The 13,809-nt window shown below is 51.4% G+C and overlaps 1 long non-coding RNA gene across 1 annotated transcript; it reads left to right on the forward strand.

The window, feature by feature from the left end:
- The first annotated feature begins 10,555 nt into the window (after positions 1-10,555).
- LOC116474163 (uncharacterized) lies at positions 10,556-12,953 on the forward strand. Its single transcript, XR_004249618.2, has 3 exons — positions 10,556-10,850; positions 12,055-12,168; positions 12,698-12,953. It is a non-coding gene; the product is annotated as an uncharacterized LOC116474163 (long non-coding RNA).
- Positions 12,954-13,809: the final 856 nt, after the last annotated feature.

Genomic DNA, 13,809 nt, shown 5'->3' on the forward strand with positions numbered 1-13,809 from the left:
ATTTTACAAATGAGGAAATGGGCACAGAGAAGTCAAGTAACTGGCCAGCTAGTAAGCTTAGAACCGGGATTAGAACCCGGGGAGCTGGCACCAAAGACACATATTTAACGACTGTGCGGCAGTAAAGAGAAGAAGGTACCAAATAAGGCAGGAACCCAGGAAAGAAGACAATCAATTCATTGTTCCAGGGAAGAGGTAGCTAAGACAATGGCGACTGAAATGCAGCAATGTTTGAGCTGGATTTTGCAGAGTGATTTTTTTTTTCAGTCCTTCTTTCTTCACTTTAACGAATGGAATAGTCCCTCCTAATTAGTCACACAAACGTTTGAAAGGAAACCAAGTTTTTTCACTGGTTGTCATTATAATTATAAGGGTTCACCCTACAAAGCATACCTTTGCTACATTAAGTTCTACTTTGGAGTGAGAGGAGGTTGAAAAAGGGTTGGGGACTTAAGAATAGGGAATGTTTTTTAAACTAGCTAAGCCTTTCCAATCTGTTGTTGATTCTGAAATATCATTTTCATCCCCCCAGCTCCAATATTAATACCTACCCTAGTTTCTCCCTCTCTGGGCTTGGCACCCAGGATGTGCCCACCTTCTTCCTCATGAGGTGCCTTCAGTGTCTAATGTGGCCTGGTTGCAATACCACATGTCTCCAATAGGAGTCACTAGCGACAACAGGATAATTTACCTGAGGTTGCATGGAGAGAACCCTGGGTCCTAACTTAAAATCTTGTCTCTGGCTTCCTCTGCGACCTCGGTTTCCTCATCCATGAAATGGATACAACACTCCCTGTCCGTCTTCCTCACAGAACAGTGGTGAGAAATATGAAGATGAATGTGGACATCTTCCAGTGTGATTCAGAAGAGGTGCACTGTCTAATTTTCTCATAGCTTCTGTCTGGATGGTTTCAAAAAACTAATCATTCCACAGCTACGTTTTGAGCATCACTCATCATGCCAGGCACTCTGTAGGATCCAGGAATTATTTCTATCTTTGCACAAAAGGACTTTGAACAAAAGTTTAAAGCAGGGTACTGTGGCTCATGCCTGTAATCCCAGCACTTTGGGAGACTGAGACGGAAGGATCGCTTGAGCCCAGGAGTTCCAGACCAGTCCTGGGCACCAAAGCAAGATCCCATCTCTACAAAAAAAATTAATAGCTGGGCATGGTGGTATGCACCTGTGGTTCGAGCTACTCGGGAGGCTGAGGCAGGAGGATGGTTTGAACCCAGGAGTTTGAGGCTGCAGTGAGCCGTGATCGCACCACTGCACTCCAGCCTGGGCAACAGAGGGAGACCCTGTCTGAAAAAACAAATAAATAAAGATTTAAAGCAAACTGTAACCCTGAGGTGGTAGAGCAGCAGCCCCTGCCCTGGGAATGATATTGGGGTGCGCAGCAGCGGCATATCTACCTCACCTGTGGCTGGAAGGCTCTCCTGACCAATAACTCATCTCTTCCTCACACAACCCAGTTTGCGCCTGAAGAAACTGAGGCACAGAGAGGCGAAGTGGCCTGCCCAAGGACCTAGATACCAGCAACTTCCCAAGCCTTTAATCCCAGAGCATGGAGTGGGAAGGGGCGGTGTGAGAAGGCAAGTGGTGGGAGCGGACCTGGAGGGATGGAGAGGGAGGCCTCCCGGGTGCCCAGGCCAGCCCAGGCCCCGCCGAGGGCGCCACCGCGGCCAGCCTTTTGCAGGAGCGCCCCCTGCCGGTCAGCGCTGCCCGCGGCGGCCGCGGACGCTGGAGGACGCTCGGCGCGGCAGGCGCTGTCCTCCCGCGGACCAGAGACCCCCCCCACACACAGCAGAGGAGGGCAAGAAGGGCCCTGCGGGGTCGGCCTACCCCTTCACTTTGCACACGGCAAACGCGGAGCTCAGAGGAGCACGTGGTTGCTCAAGGTCTCTCAGCTGGATGCGGGCTTCCCTGTCCGCCTGCCTCACACTGCAGAGCCTCCATCTCCCCTGCCTTCATCTACCCCGCACTCCTCAGTCCGGAGGGTCCCTTCCTCCCGGTCCTGCTCCTGGCCAGCCCCTACCCGCCCCACCAGCCCCGTCTCCTCAAGGAATCCTCTGGCATTGCAGCCCCCAGCGCCCCCTTCTCCGAAGCCCTGTTGCCTCAGGGCGTCCCCACGCCCCCACCTTAACCCGCTCTCGATTTGGCACATGGCTTAGTTGGCCTGTTGGCACGACCTTGAGGACCAGGGACGGGCCTCTTTCTTTCGGATTCTCCACCCTCCCGCCCAGAGGTGCCTGGGACAGGGCCGAACTCTCACTCTCACTCGGTGATGAATATTGATGCATGACTTTCCTTCTTCCCACCGGGAAGCCTCACAGCAGTGTCTCTGATCCTGGATCGCCAGGATACCTAGGCTGGCCTTTTGGCTTTCCTTCCTAGCTGGGTGACCTTGGGCGAGTCCCTTACAATCTCTCAGAGCCTCCGTTTCTCCGACTGTAAATAGGGAGAAAGCTGCTCTTTGGGCTGGTTGTGAAGATTAAATGAAATCATGTGTGTCATGTTCCTGTCACATAGTAGGTGCTCAATAAATGCTAAATTTGATTTGTCAGGCTTCCAAGGAGCCTTGTCTGTCGGCACCCTCTTTTCTAGGGATAAGCCTTCCAACCTGAATTCTCCCACCCTCTGCCTCCTGTTGGAAGTAGCATCGGGAAAGGCGTTCCATGGTGATGACACAGGGGCACAGGAAAGGAGAATGCAGTTGGAAACAGAACCGGCTGCTTTCTGCCTCCACTTCTACTCACACCTACTTCCTGCTGCTTAAAATTTACAGCCTGCAAAGGGCTAATATCCAGAATCTACAAAGAACTTAAACAAATTTACAAGAAAAAAACAACCCCATCAAAAAATGGGCAAAGGATATGAACAGAGACTTCTCAAAAGAAGACATTTATGCAGCCAACAGACACATGAAAAAATGCTCATCATCACTGTTCATCAGAGAAATGCAGATCAAAACCACAATCAGATACCATCTCACGCCAGTTAGAATGGTGATCATTAAAAAGTCGGGAAACAACAGATGCGGGAAAGCATGTGGAGAAATAAGAACGCTTTTACACTGTTGATGGGAGTGTAAATTAGTTCAACCATTGTGGAAGACAGTGTGGCGATTCCTCAAGGATCTAGAACTAGCAATACCATTTGACTCAGCGATCCCATTACTGGGTATGTACACAAAGGATTATAAATCATGCTACTATAAAGACACATGCACACATATGTTTATTGTGGCGCTATTCACAATAGCAAAGACCTGGAACCAACCCAGATGTCCATCAATGATAGACTGGATTAAGAAAATGGGCCGGGCACTGTGGCTCACGCCTGTAATCCCAGCACTTTGGGAGGCCGAGGCGGGTGGATCATGAGGTCAGGAGATCGAGACCATCCTGGCTAACACGGTGAAACGCTGTCTCTACTAAAAATATAAAAAATTAGCCGGGTGTGGTGGCGGGCACCTGTAGTCCCAGCTACTTGGGAGGCTGAGGCAGGAGAATGGCGTGAACCCAGGAGGCAGAGCTTGCAGTGAGCCAAGATCGCGCCACTGCACTCCAGCCTGGGAGACAGAGTGAGACTCCGTCTCAAAAAAAAAAAAAAAAGAAAGAAAAGAAAGAAAGAAAATGTGGCACATATGCACCATGGAATACTATGCAGCCATAAAAAAGGATGAGTTCATATCCTTTGCAGGGACATGGATGAAGCTGGAAACCATTATTCTCGGCAAACTATCACAAGGATAGAAAATCAAACACTGCATGTTCTCATAGGTGGGAACTGAACAATCAGAACACGTGGACACAGGGCAGGGAACATCAAACACCGGGGCCTCTTGGTGGGGGAGACTGGGGGAGGGAGAGCATTGGGAGAAACGCCTAGTGTAAATGATGAGTTGATGGGTGCAGCACATCAACATGGCACATGTATACCTATGTAACAAACCTGCACGTCGTGCACATGTACCCTAGAACTTAAAGTATAGTAAAATATATATATATATATATATATATATATATAAAATTTACAGCCTGTGCATGGCAGTCATGGCTGCCTTGACACCTGCGTTATGCCACAGCCATACAGCTTTGGGGCCCAGTGGCATCTACCATACATCCTGATGCAAGTGTCTGAGAAAAAAGTGGCCACGACGCCAGTGCTGCCTGGACCCCCCAGGGGCTAAGGGTGCCAAGGGTCAGGTACCCACAGCTGGTCCCACTGGCAGTGGCCACAAGGACAGAGTGTATGCTGGGTCGCATGGCCACAAACATAATTAGCATGAGTTCAGAGCTAATAGAATAAGCATTCCATAAACATAACAATCATCTTTGAAACTCTTGGAAATTCACTTAAAATTCTTTAGAGGCCAGGCACGGTGGCTCACGCCTGTAATCCCAGTACTTTGGGAGGCCGAGGCGGGCGGCACTCCTGAGGTCAGGAGTTCGAGACCAGCCTGGCCAACATGGTGAAAGCCTGTCTCTACTAAAAATACAAAAATTAGCTGGGCATGGTGGCGGGCGCCTGTAATCCCAGCTATTCAGGAGGCTGAGGCAGGAGAATGGCTTGAACCTGGGAGGAAGAGGTTGCAGTGAGCCAAGATCACTCCACTTCACTCCAGTCTGGGCGACAGAGCGAGACTCCGTCTCAAAAAACAAAACAAAATTCTTTAGAAAAGAAAACAACCCCCTGGAAATCGTTTTATATAGTGACTAATCCCCTCTCTGTGCACAGGCCTCTATGCCAAATTATCTGTTTTTGTAAACCCAGATTTTATGGACTGCATCTGCTTGAAGGCTGATACATGTTTGTTAAAACAATCCAAATTATCTATGACATTTTACATATGTGTGGATGTGTGTATATGTACTTTTTAAATTTTATTTTTAATTTTTAAAATTAATTAATTTATTTTGAGACAGGGTCTCCCTCTGTTGCCCAGGCTGGAGTGCAGTAGCACCATCATGGCTCACTGCAGCCTTGACCTCCCAGGCTCAAGCGATCCTCCTGCCTTAGCCTCCTGAGAAGCTGGGATTACAGGCGAACACCACCATGACTAGCTAATTTTTTCATTTTTTTGTGGAAATGGGGTCTCAGTATGTTGCCCAGGCTGGTCTTGAACTCCTGGGTTCAGGTGATCCTCCTGCCTTGGCCTTCCAAAGAGTTGGGATTACAAGCGTGAGCCACCACACCTGGCCTGTGAATTTTTTTTTTTTTTTAAGGCAGGCCCTGTTCTATCTCTTCTGATCCACTGACCCACTCGGCTGTTCCTCACTTCTCCTTCCTTCCCTCCCCATCTTACCACCAATTATGTGATCCTGTTTCTACAGAGATGGCAAGAGCCTGAATCTTCATCCAGATGTCTCAGAGAGGAAACAGTAGGGCCAGTGACACAGAGAAGGCTTTTGCTGTCTGTTGCCCCTCCCATGACTTCAGGGAGAAGTGAAGAGGGGGCAGAAAATGCAAAAGGTTCCTCCACTCCCTCAACACAGGGGTTGGAGCAATGGCCTAAAGTTACCCCGGTACCTGCTCACTCCCTTGGGTGGAGAAAGATGGTGATGTACACATGGAAAACGCCACCCACCCATGAAGCCCCTCTGAGCGATTTAGAAAGAGGTCCCTCCTCCTCCAGGCACTTTATTTCCAACTGTCAGAAAACAGTCACTGCAAATATGGCCATGATGTGCACAGTGTCCTCATATGTGGGGTAACCTTTCGCAGTGCACAACATGCACAATTGTGCATGTCAGCCCTGAAGGCATATACCAGGTCAGTCCTCTGCCTGGTGAGTGGGAAACTAAATCCCACTGACCATGAGCCATCCCTCCAAACCTTCCCCCAGGCACATTCCCAGCAGGGGCATCACCACCTTCCTGTGTTCCCAGCCTCAGCCCTTTGGAGTCACCCCAGATTCTCTGGGTTCACATCCCACCTCTAGCGTTTATCAGGACTATGACCTCAGACAGGTCACACAGCCTCCCTGGGCCACAAGTCCCTTATTTGTAAAACGAGGGTGGTAGCGGCAGCTCTTGCAGGGAGTTCTAGTGAGGATCCAACGGGGAAACAAATGTCATACACCAAGATGGTGGCCTGGTGCTTGCTGATTCCCCAACATCAGTCCCGCCCTCCAGCCCCCCAAATATTCTCCCATTTATACTCCAAATTCTGCCTAAGAAGCATCTGCATTTGGCTCCATGAGTAGGTTATCAGGCCAGCCTTGTCACTGCCGGTGGAGTTTGTTTATATAAGTAAAGGGATGAAGGGGGCAAAACAAATGTCATGTGAAATACTTGCAAGGTTCAGCTAGGCACCGTGGCTCACGCCTGTAATCCCAGCACTTTGGGAGGCCAAGGCGGGCAGATTATGAGGTCAAGAGATCAAGACCAGCCTGGCCAACATAGTGAAACCCCATCCCTATTAAAAATACAAAAATTAGACTAGTGTGGTGGCGGGCGCCTGTAGTCCTAGGTACTTGGGAGGCTGAGGCAGGAGAATTGCTTGAACCTGGGAGGTGGAGGTTGCAGTGAGCTGAGATCATGCCACTGCACTGCAGCCTGAGCGACAGAGCAAGACTCTGCCTCAAAAAAAAAAAAAAAAAAAGAAAAAAGAAAAAAAGAAAAAGAAATACTTGCAAGGGTCCTGTGCTGAGTTCTTCCTAAAGCAAAGGGTTCATTTACAAACCAAAATTGTAATCCCCCAAATTCTTTATTCACACATCTAGCTTTTTAAAAATAATTCCAGGGAGTTACTGAGCAGCATACTTGTGTGTCAACAGGACACAGGTCACCTGGTGGCTTCCAACCAAGACATCATCCCATGACCCTGGCCAACCCTGCTCACCTCCAGCCTGGCTTGCCAGGAAGGCCAATCACTTTCTCCACAGTGGGTCTCATTTTATCAATGAATTTCCCAACATGTGGAGTATTTAGCAAGTGAGAGGCACTGTGCTGATTCATTTCATTATCCTACTTATTTCTCCCAACTGCTTCAGAAATTGACATTACAATGATCACCTTGGACTGTTTCTAATCATCGACATTTACAACGTAGCATACTTTTCTTCCTCTTATCAGTATAATAAAACACAAAGATATTCAAAGTGCTTACTTGTTTTTTTGCCCTTGAAACCCCATTTCACATAGAAGCATGAAGAACAATCTCCACTTTCCTTCTGGGTCCATGAAAAGAGAAACCATCCCTAGAAACCAGGCTTCACGAATGAAGTTCAAAAAACAGCAGTTCCAAGGAATGCAATCATGTCCCTGCGGCCCTGGCTTTCCCTGGGAGCCCCAGTTGAATTCCATTATCACTTCCTCTGCACTCTTTTGGCTGCTTCCTTGGAAAGGGGGTAAGGGTTCAATATCAAATGAATTTTAAGATCTGTGGTGAGGTGTTATTAATTGCCCCACCACCACCATAACCGAGACACACACACACACACACACACACACACACACACACACACACACACACGTACATCAGCGTCTCTCCAGCTGCTGCTCCTGGGAGCCCCAGCAGGTGGCACTATGACCCTGACCATCCTCGCAGGCCCCATCCAGAATGTGTGGGCACAATACCTTTAAGGTCCAGGGACTCCCAGGGGCCCAGAGGCAGGACCTCACCTCTGAGGAGCCCCACGGGAAGAGTCCTGTCCTAGAGAGAAGGGCCCCGTCTCCTGTCTCCACTCTTCTTTAGTGAAGGTAGCTCGACTTCCTGGTCAAGAGGCTAGGCAGGGGTGCAGAGGTGGGGAGTGAAGGGGGCTGAGGGGGCCCAGGCCCTCCTCCCTTCCCTCCAACCCAGCCAGATCTGTTCCTCATTGCATTAGGAGAGGTACTCTCCCAACCCTTGACAACTCATCCCTAACCCACCTGACCACCAGCCCTGAGCTTTGGGGACAAATCTTGGCAACTGCTGAGGGCCACTCTAGGTCAGGAATGACTACACTGATGAGAAGCTAGAAGGCACAAAGCAGGAGGGGTATAAGTCAGGGAGGCTTCCTGGAGGAGGTGAGGGCAGACCTAAGAGATTAACTCATGGTCCCCTCATTAAGAATAAGGGAGACTGGGCCGGGCGTGGTGGCTCACATCTGTAATCTCAGCACTTTGGGAGGCCGAGGCGGGTGGATCACAAGGTCAGGAGATTGATACCATCCTGGCTAACACAGTGAAACCCTGTCTCTAATAAAAATATAAAAAATTAGCTGGGCGTGGTGGCGGGTGCCTGTAGTCCCAGCTACTCGGGAGGCTGAGGCAGGAGAATGACGTGAACCCAGGAGGCAGAGCTCACAGTGAGCCGAGATTGTGCCACTGCACTCAAACCTGGGCAACAGAGTGAGACTCTGTCTCAAAAAAAAAAGAATAAGAGACAACATGGCAAGACTTCATCTGTCTACTAAAAATAAAAAAAAAATTAGCCAGGTGTGGTGGTGTGTTCCTGTAGTGCCAGCTACTCAGGAGGCCGAGGTGGTAGGATCACTTGACCCCCAGGAGATGGAGGCTACAGTGAGTGCTGATCGCACTACTGCACTGCAGCCTGGACAACAGAGTGAGATCCTGTCTCCAAAAAAAAGAAGAAGGAGAAGAAGGGAGACTGAGGGCCAATCTAGGGAGTTTGATGCTGCCTGGGGGAGGAACACCAACAGGTGAGCTCAATGGCCATTTTTTGGAATGCTTCTGGGGGTGAAGTGGGCCTCCAGAGACTCTTCCCTAAACAAGCTAGAGAAACAGAAGCCACAGACTCTAAGAGTATATTAGGGTGGGGGAAGACCTTGAGGAGCTGGCCAGGGGTTCTGAAGGAATAACAGGGGTGCTGAGTTGTGAGAGGGCAGAGGGAACCTTCCAGGCTAAAACTGGCTCCTCTGCATGGGGGAGGGGTGTGACAGAGCACAGGGAAGGGGAGGAGGCAGGCGAGAAGGACCAAGCCTGTGCCCAGCCTCAGGGACAGGGCTGAGCCCCTACCTACAGCTCAAGAGGTATATTTGCTTGCTAGAGTTGACCGTTCTTGGGATGAAATCAGGAGCAAGCCGGCGAGAGGGGCTTTCCACTCAAGGAGCTCCGTACCCCCTGTTGTAAAGCCCAGCCATGCCTCGACAGGCCTAGCAGAACTTGCCAGGTGCCCTAGTGGGCTGCCTGGTGGCCTAACTCTCCATCTCCTAATGTGCACCCTCCCCAGCAGCCTGCCCTGTCCCAGAGGCAGAACCCAGAAGGCCTCCCTCCTGCAGTCAGACCCAGGCACCACCTGCTTCTCCAGCCACTGCCCAGGACACCACTTCCCCCTGAGAGTCGGCAAATCTGTCGTTTTGGTTACTACCTCATGGAGATTCGGCCCCTCTGGAAGTGAGTCATTTTCTTTTATTATTTTTTATAACAGGGTCTCACTCCATCGACCAGGGTCTCACTCCATCGACCAGGCTGGAGTGTAGTGGTGCCATCCTGGCTCACTGCAGCCTCAAAATGCCCGGGCTCAAGCAATCCTCTCCCCTCAGCCTCCCGAGTAGCTGAGACTGTGGACACATGCCACCACACCTGGCTTAGTTTTAAATTTTTTGCAGAGACAGGGTCTCACTATGTTGCCCAGGTTGGTCTCAAACTCTTGGTCTCAAGTGATCCTCCTGCCTCAGCCTCCCAAGATGCTGGGATTACAGGTATGAGCCATTCTCGATACCTGGGGTGGGACATGGTCCAGAATGGGGACAGGAAAGACTCCAGAACTAGCAGAACCACACACTCCAGCCAGAAAAAGAGGCGAAGGAAGTTGGGGGAAAAGCAAGCCTCCCGATCAGGAACCCCCAGCAGTTTCTAGCAGGTAGGCTGGCTCACTTCTTCCCCGGGCAGGCCTGTTCTCCAGGACGCTCACTCACGTGGGAAACAGCTCAGTGCACACATGCACAGAGTCAAAGCTTTCTGGGAAGATACAGTGATTTCTTGATTTTGTTCAGAACTGGCTCACACACACCCTCACTCACTCCATGAGCCGGGGAAGCAGGGCCCTCACTCACACCATGAGCCGGGGAAGCAGGGCTGCCCACCACACTGAGCAGGAGACTGGGGTTTGAGTTTGAGCTCAGGTCGGCCTCCAGCAGTGCCTCGGAAAGCTCAGAGAGAAGTCAGGCAGCGAGGTGACCAGATAGGGAGTCGGGGTGGGTTGGCTGTCCCTTCCTGCCTAACACTCGCCTTCTGATTCTTCTTAGAGGGCTGGTAAGGCTCCCAGGACTGGCATTCAGGCCTTGGCATGCCAGAGGATCAAAAGAAACTGCCCTTCCTTTCATGCAATTGATACAAGAAGCAACAGAAATTGCAGCTTGCTTTCAGTGGGACGTTAGAACTTGGGGAAGGAGCCATCACCCAGGGAGCTCAGTTGAAGCGTCAGGGCTCAGGCCCAGCTTCCACGCACATGCTGCTTCCCGGTTTGCTGACGTCCGCTGTGCTGAGAGCACCATGTCACTCCTCAGCTGACATCACTCTGGATTGGCAGCCAGGGCCGTGAGCCCTTGTTTTGTCAACAACCCTCCCCCTCTTTTTGCTCTTTCCTGGCTGTGTGGTGGACTCTTCAGGGACACAGCGGTCACTGCGCTGCAGGGACAGTCCCCAAGTGCCAAGGCGCAGCCTAAAGGGGCTGTTCCCACCATGGCATCCATGACAAGAACCAGGAGCCAGAATGCAGGTTTCTGGGACTTGTCAGCTCCCTTCTGAGTGCCCTGTTGAGGATTCCTAGAAGTCCAGACACTGCACCCCCTCAACCTGGATGGACCACCCAGAGCCAATAGGAATACTTTTCTGTGGACATGCTATGTTGGAATCCCAGACCTCCCTGCCCTGCCAGCTTCCTGGGGGCCCCAGCTGGTGAGTTTCACCCCCAAAGTGGCTGCGACATTGGAAGGCCAGGGCCACCTCTGCCTTTTCCATTGCTCGGCAGCTCAATCGTTCATCCATAACCCCCAGGCACGGGGGCAGGGCTGGGGGCGCAAGGGGCTCTCGGTGCAGCGGTGGGGGGGGTGGGCGGGGGCTCCCCTAACTGCAGAGGCTAGCCTTACACACCCAGCAACACATGTCCCCCTTTATGGCCCGGGCTTTCTCTCGGTGCTTAAAGCCAACTGTGAAAAGAGCAGGGCTGATTCTGGCTGCCTGGCCGTCTCCTGGCAACAGGCCTGGCAGGAGGTCTTTCTTTCTCCCCCCAACCTCCCTTCTCTCCTCCACAACCCCCCTCTCTCTTTTCCCCCCTGTGTCTTGTGTTGTGTATCATTAAAACTTCCCTCCCAGCCACTTCGCAGCCAACAACCAGGCCCTTCTGGGGCTAGTTCCCTCCAGGCAGCTCAGCTGGCCCAGGGGTGGGGGCTTCGAGGGGTCAAGGCCCCCAGAGAGGGGGCTTTGTGTTCTGGAACCAAGGCTTAAACTCAAGTTGGCAACCTTTGGCACGTTTGTGAGGGGCAGCCACCAGCACCCCCACCCTGCAGGCACCTCTTCCTTCTCTGTCTTCCTCCCCCACCTTTCAGGTTGCGGTCTCTTCCTTTAGTGCCTGGAGCCTGCCAATAGTGCCACTGGGCACTGCCCAAAACCACGCGGGCCTCACGAGGCTGGGCATGGACAACCCTTCACCTAGGAGGACAAGCCTCTGCTGAAGGCTGGGGTAGCTCTAGCCAGAGGCCTGCAGCCAGCTCTGGCATGGTGTCCTGGTCTGCCCTGAAAAGGCACAGGAACACAAAGGGTGTTGGCCTCAGGGATCACGGGGAAGCAGAGCATCCAATCAATGCATACAGGACCCAAAGAACTCTTCATTTGGCAGTTTCAACCTGGAGGGACACTGAGACCCAGAGGGGGTGAGTGCCTTGTCCGGGGACACACAGCCAGCCAGGAGAAAGCTGAAGCTGGAACCGTGGTTTCCCAGTCCCCTCCTCTGTGGCTCTTCAGTGGAGGAGAACCAGAGGGGAACAAGTGGCCCCCTGAGGCCCGTGCACCTTTTGGGCCTGACCTGCCTGCGTCTAGAGCAGTGCTCAGGGGTGTCTGAACTTGACCCCGCCACTCTGGGGCCCTCCCCCTCTTCTCCTAGACCCTGAAGAAAGCCTCTGATGGGCCTAGAACAGAGAGGTGACCCAGGACCTTGCCCAGCCTTTCTGGACAACTGGAAGACAGTTATGCTTCGTCCTCCACCTCTCCCTCCAACGTGAGTATCTGAGTCACAGGGGCCTAGTGCTGGCCTCCTCTGCCATGCAACCCACTCTTCAGGCTGGATGGGCCACCCCAGATCGCCTATCTGGTACCTTGAGGCAGAGCAGAAGCTGGGGGTAATCTCAGCTCATAGCCAGGTGGCTTCCGGGTGCAACTCTGGGGTTCTGCCAGCTCTAGCGTCACTCACCCACAGGGTCTCTGGCCAACCAAGATGCCCTGACCACACAGACTGTATGGTCAGGCACTTACAGGGCACCCTGACTGCAAGCCCTCAGCTCTGTTGTCCCGTGTTCCGGTGTTTTCCAGACTCCAGGCATTTCCATGCTACCTCCACTCTATAGCTGCATGTGAACCTGTTCTGCTATTTTCTGAACACTTTTCTTTACATTGATTTGCATTGTTCTTAATAACGTCAACTGAAAAGGAGACTTTAGATTTGCTCATTTTCAACAATGAGGTTTCATTCTAACCAGACACTATGGCCCTGCAAAGGCTCTGAATGTGTGACTTTCTCTCTTTATTAGAAAAGGATCTTAGCAAGTGTTGGAGAGGTGCTGAAGTTGTATTAGGACCAACCAGACTTTCTCTTTGAGGATACTCAGAAGGAGTGAAGGAGAATGGAACAGGGGGTGTGAATAAATGAGCTTTCTGCCTGTGTGATTCAAAGTGGTTTAACCCAAGCCTCACCTTCTAGAACGCCCGTGGCCCTCTCTAGCTGTGAGAAATGTCACCACTAGCCATCAAAATGCTCCCAAAAGTCCAACCTTTGACCAAACTACATTTCAGACTTTCTTAAATTCTTGAGAAAAAAAATAAAATAAAGTAAAAGAATAAATATTTTGGTTATGCCATGTACTCTGATTTGGGATTCAGAAAATATGATTTCTGGCCAGGCTTGGTGGCTCATGCCTGTAATCCCAGCACTTTGAGAGGGGAGGATCTCCTGAGCCCAGGAGTTGGAGATCAGCCTGGGCAGCATAGGAAGAAGACACCATCTCTACAAATAATAAAATGTTAGGCAGGTGCGGTGGTGCCTGTCTGTGGTCACAGCCACTCAGGAGGCTGAGGTGGAAGGATTGCTTGAGCCCGGGAGGTCGAGGCTGCAGTGAGCCGTGTTTGTGCCATTGCACTGAAGCCTGGACGACAGAGCGAGACCTTGAATCAAAAAAAGAAGAAAGAAAATATGATTTCCCACATTACCACACCTGCTGATGTGCATAGCAAAAGGCTGGGGGTGGAGTGGGGAGGCTATGGTAGGCCAAGGTAGGGGTGGGTGATGAGGATGAGGGGAGGAAGGCTTTTGGGCAGTCTGAGAAAAGCAGGAGAGCTGGGAACATCTCATCACCATCAGTCCTCAATCACTAAGACAGCCTGGTTAGGATTCTGCCATTATGTTTGGTCTCATGATAATAACAGGTCTTCGGAAGTCAGCCTGTGTTATCTACTAGATGCTCTGAGCTTTTTGGGTAAATTATGCCATTTAACCCTGCCAAGGGTGGAATTAATATACCCATTTGCCAGATAAGAAACGGCCACAGCCGGGCGCGGTGGCTCACGCTTGTAATCCCAGCACTTTGGGAGGCCGAGGCGGGCGGATCACGAGGTCAGGAGATCGAGACCATGGTGAAACCCCGTC

This window comes from Hylobates moloch, unplaced genomic scaffold (genome assembly GCF_009828535.3).
Source record: "Hylobates moloch isolate HMO894 unplaced genomic scaffold, HMol_V3 SCAFFOLD_10, whole genome shotgun sequence".
Classification (NCBI taxonomy): Eukaryota; Metazoa; Chordata; class Mammalia; order Primates; family Hylobatidae; genus Hylobates; species Hylobates moloch.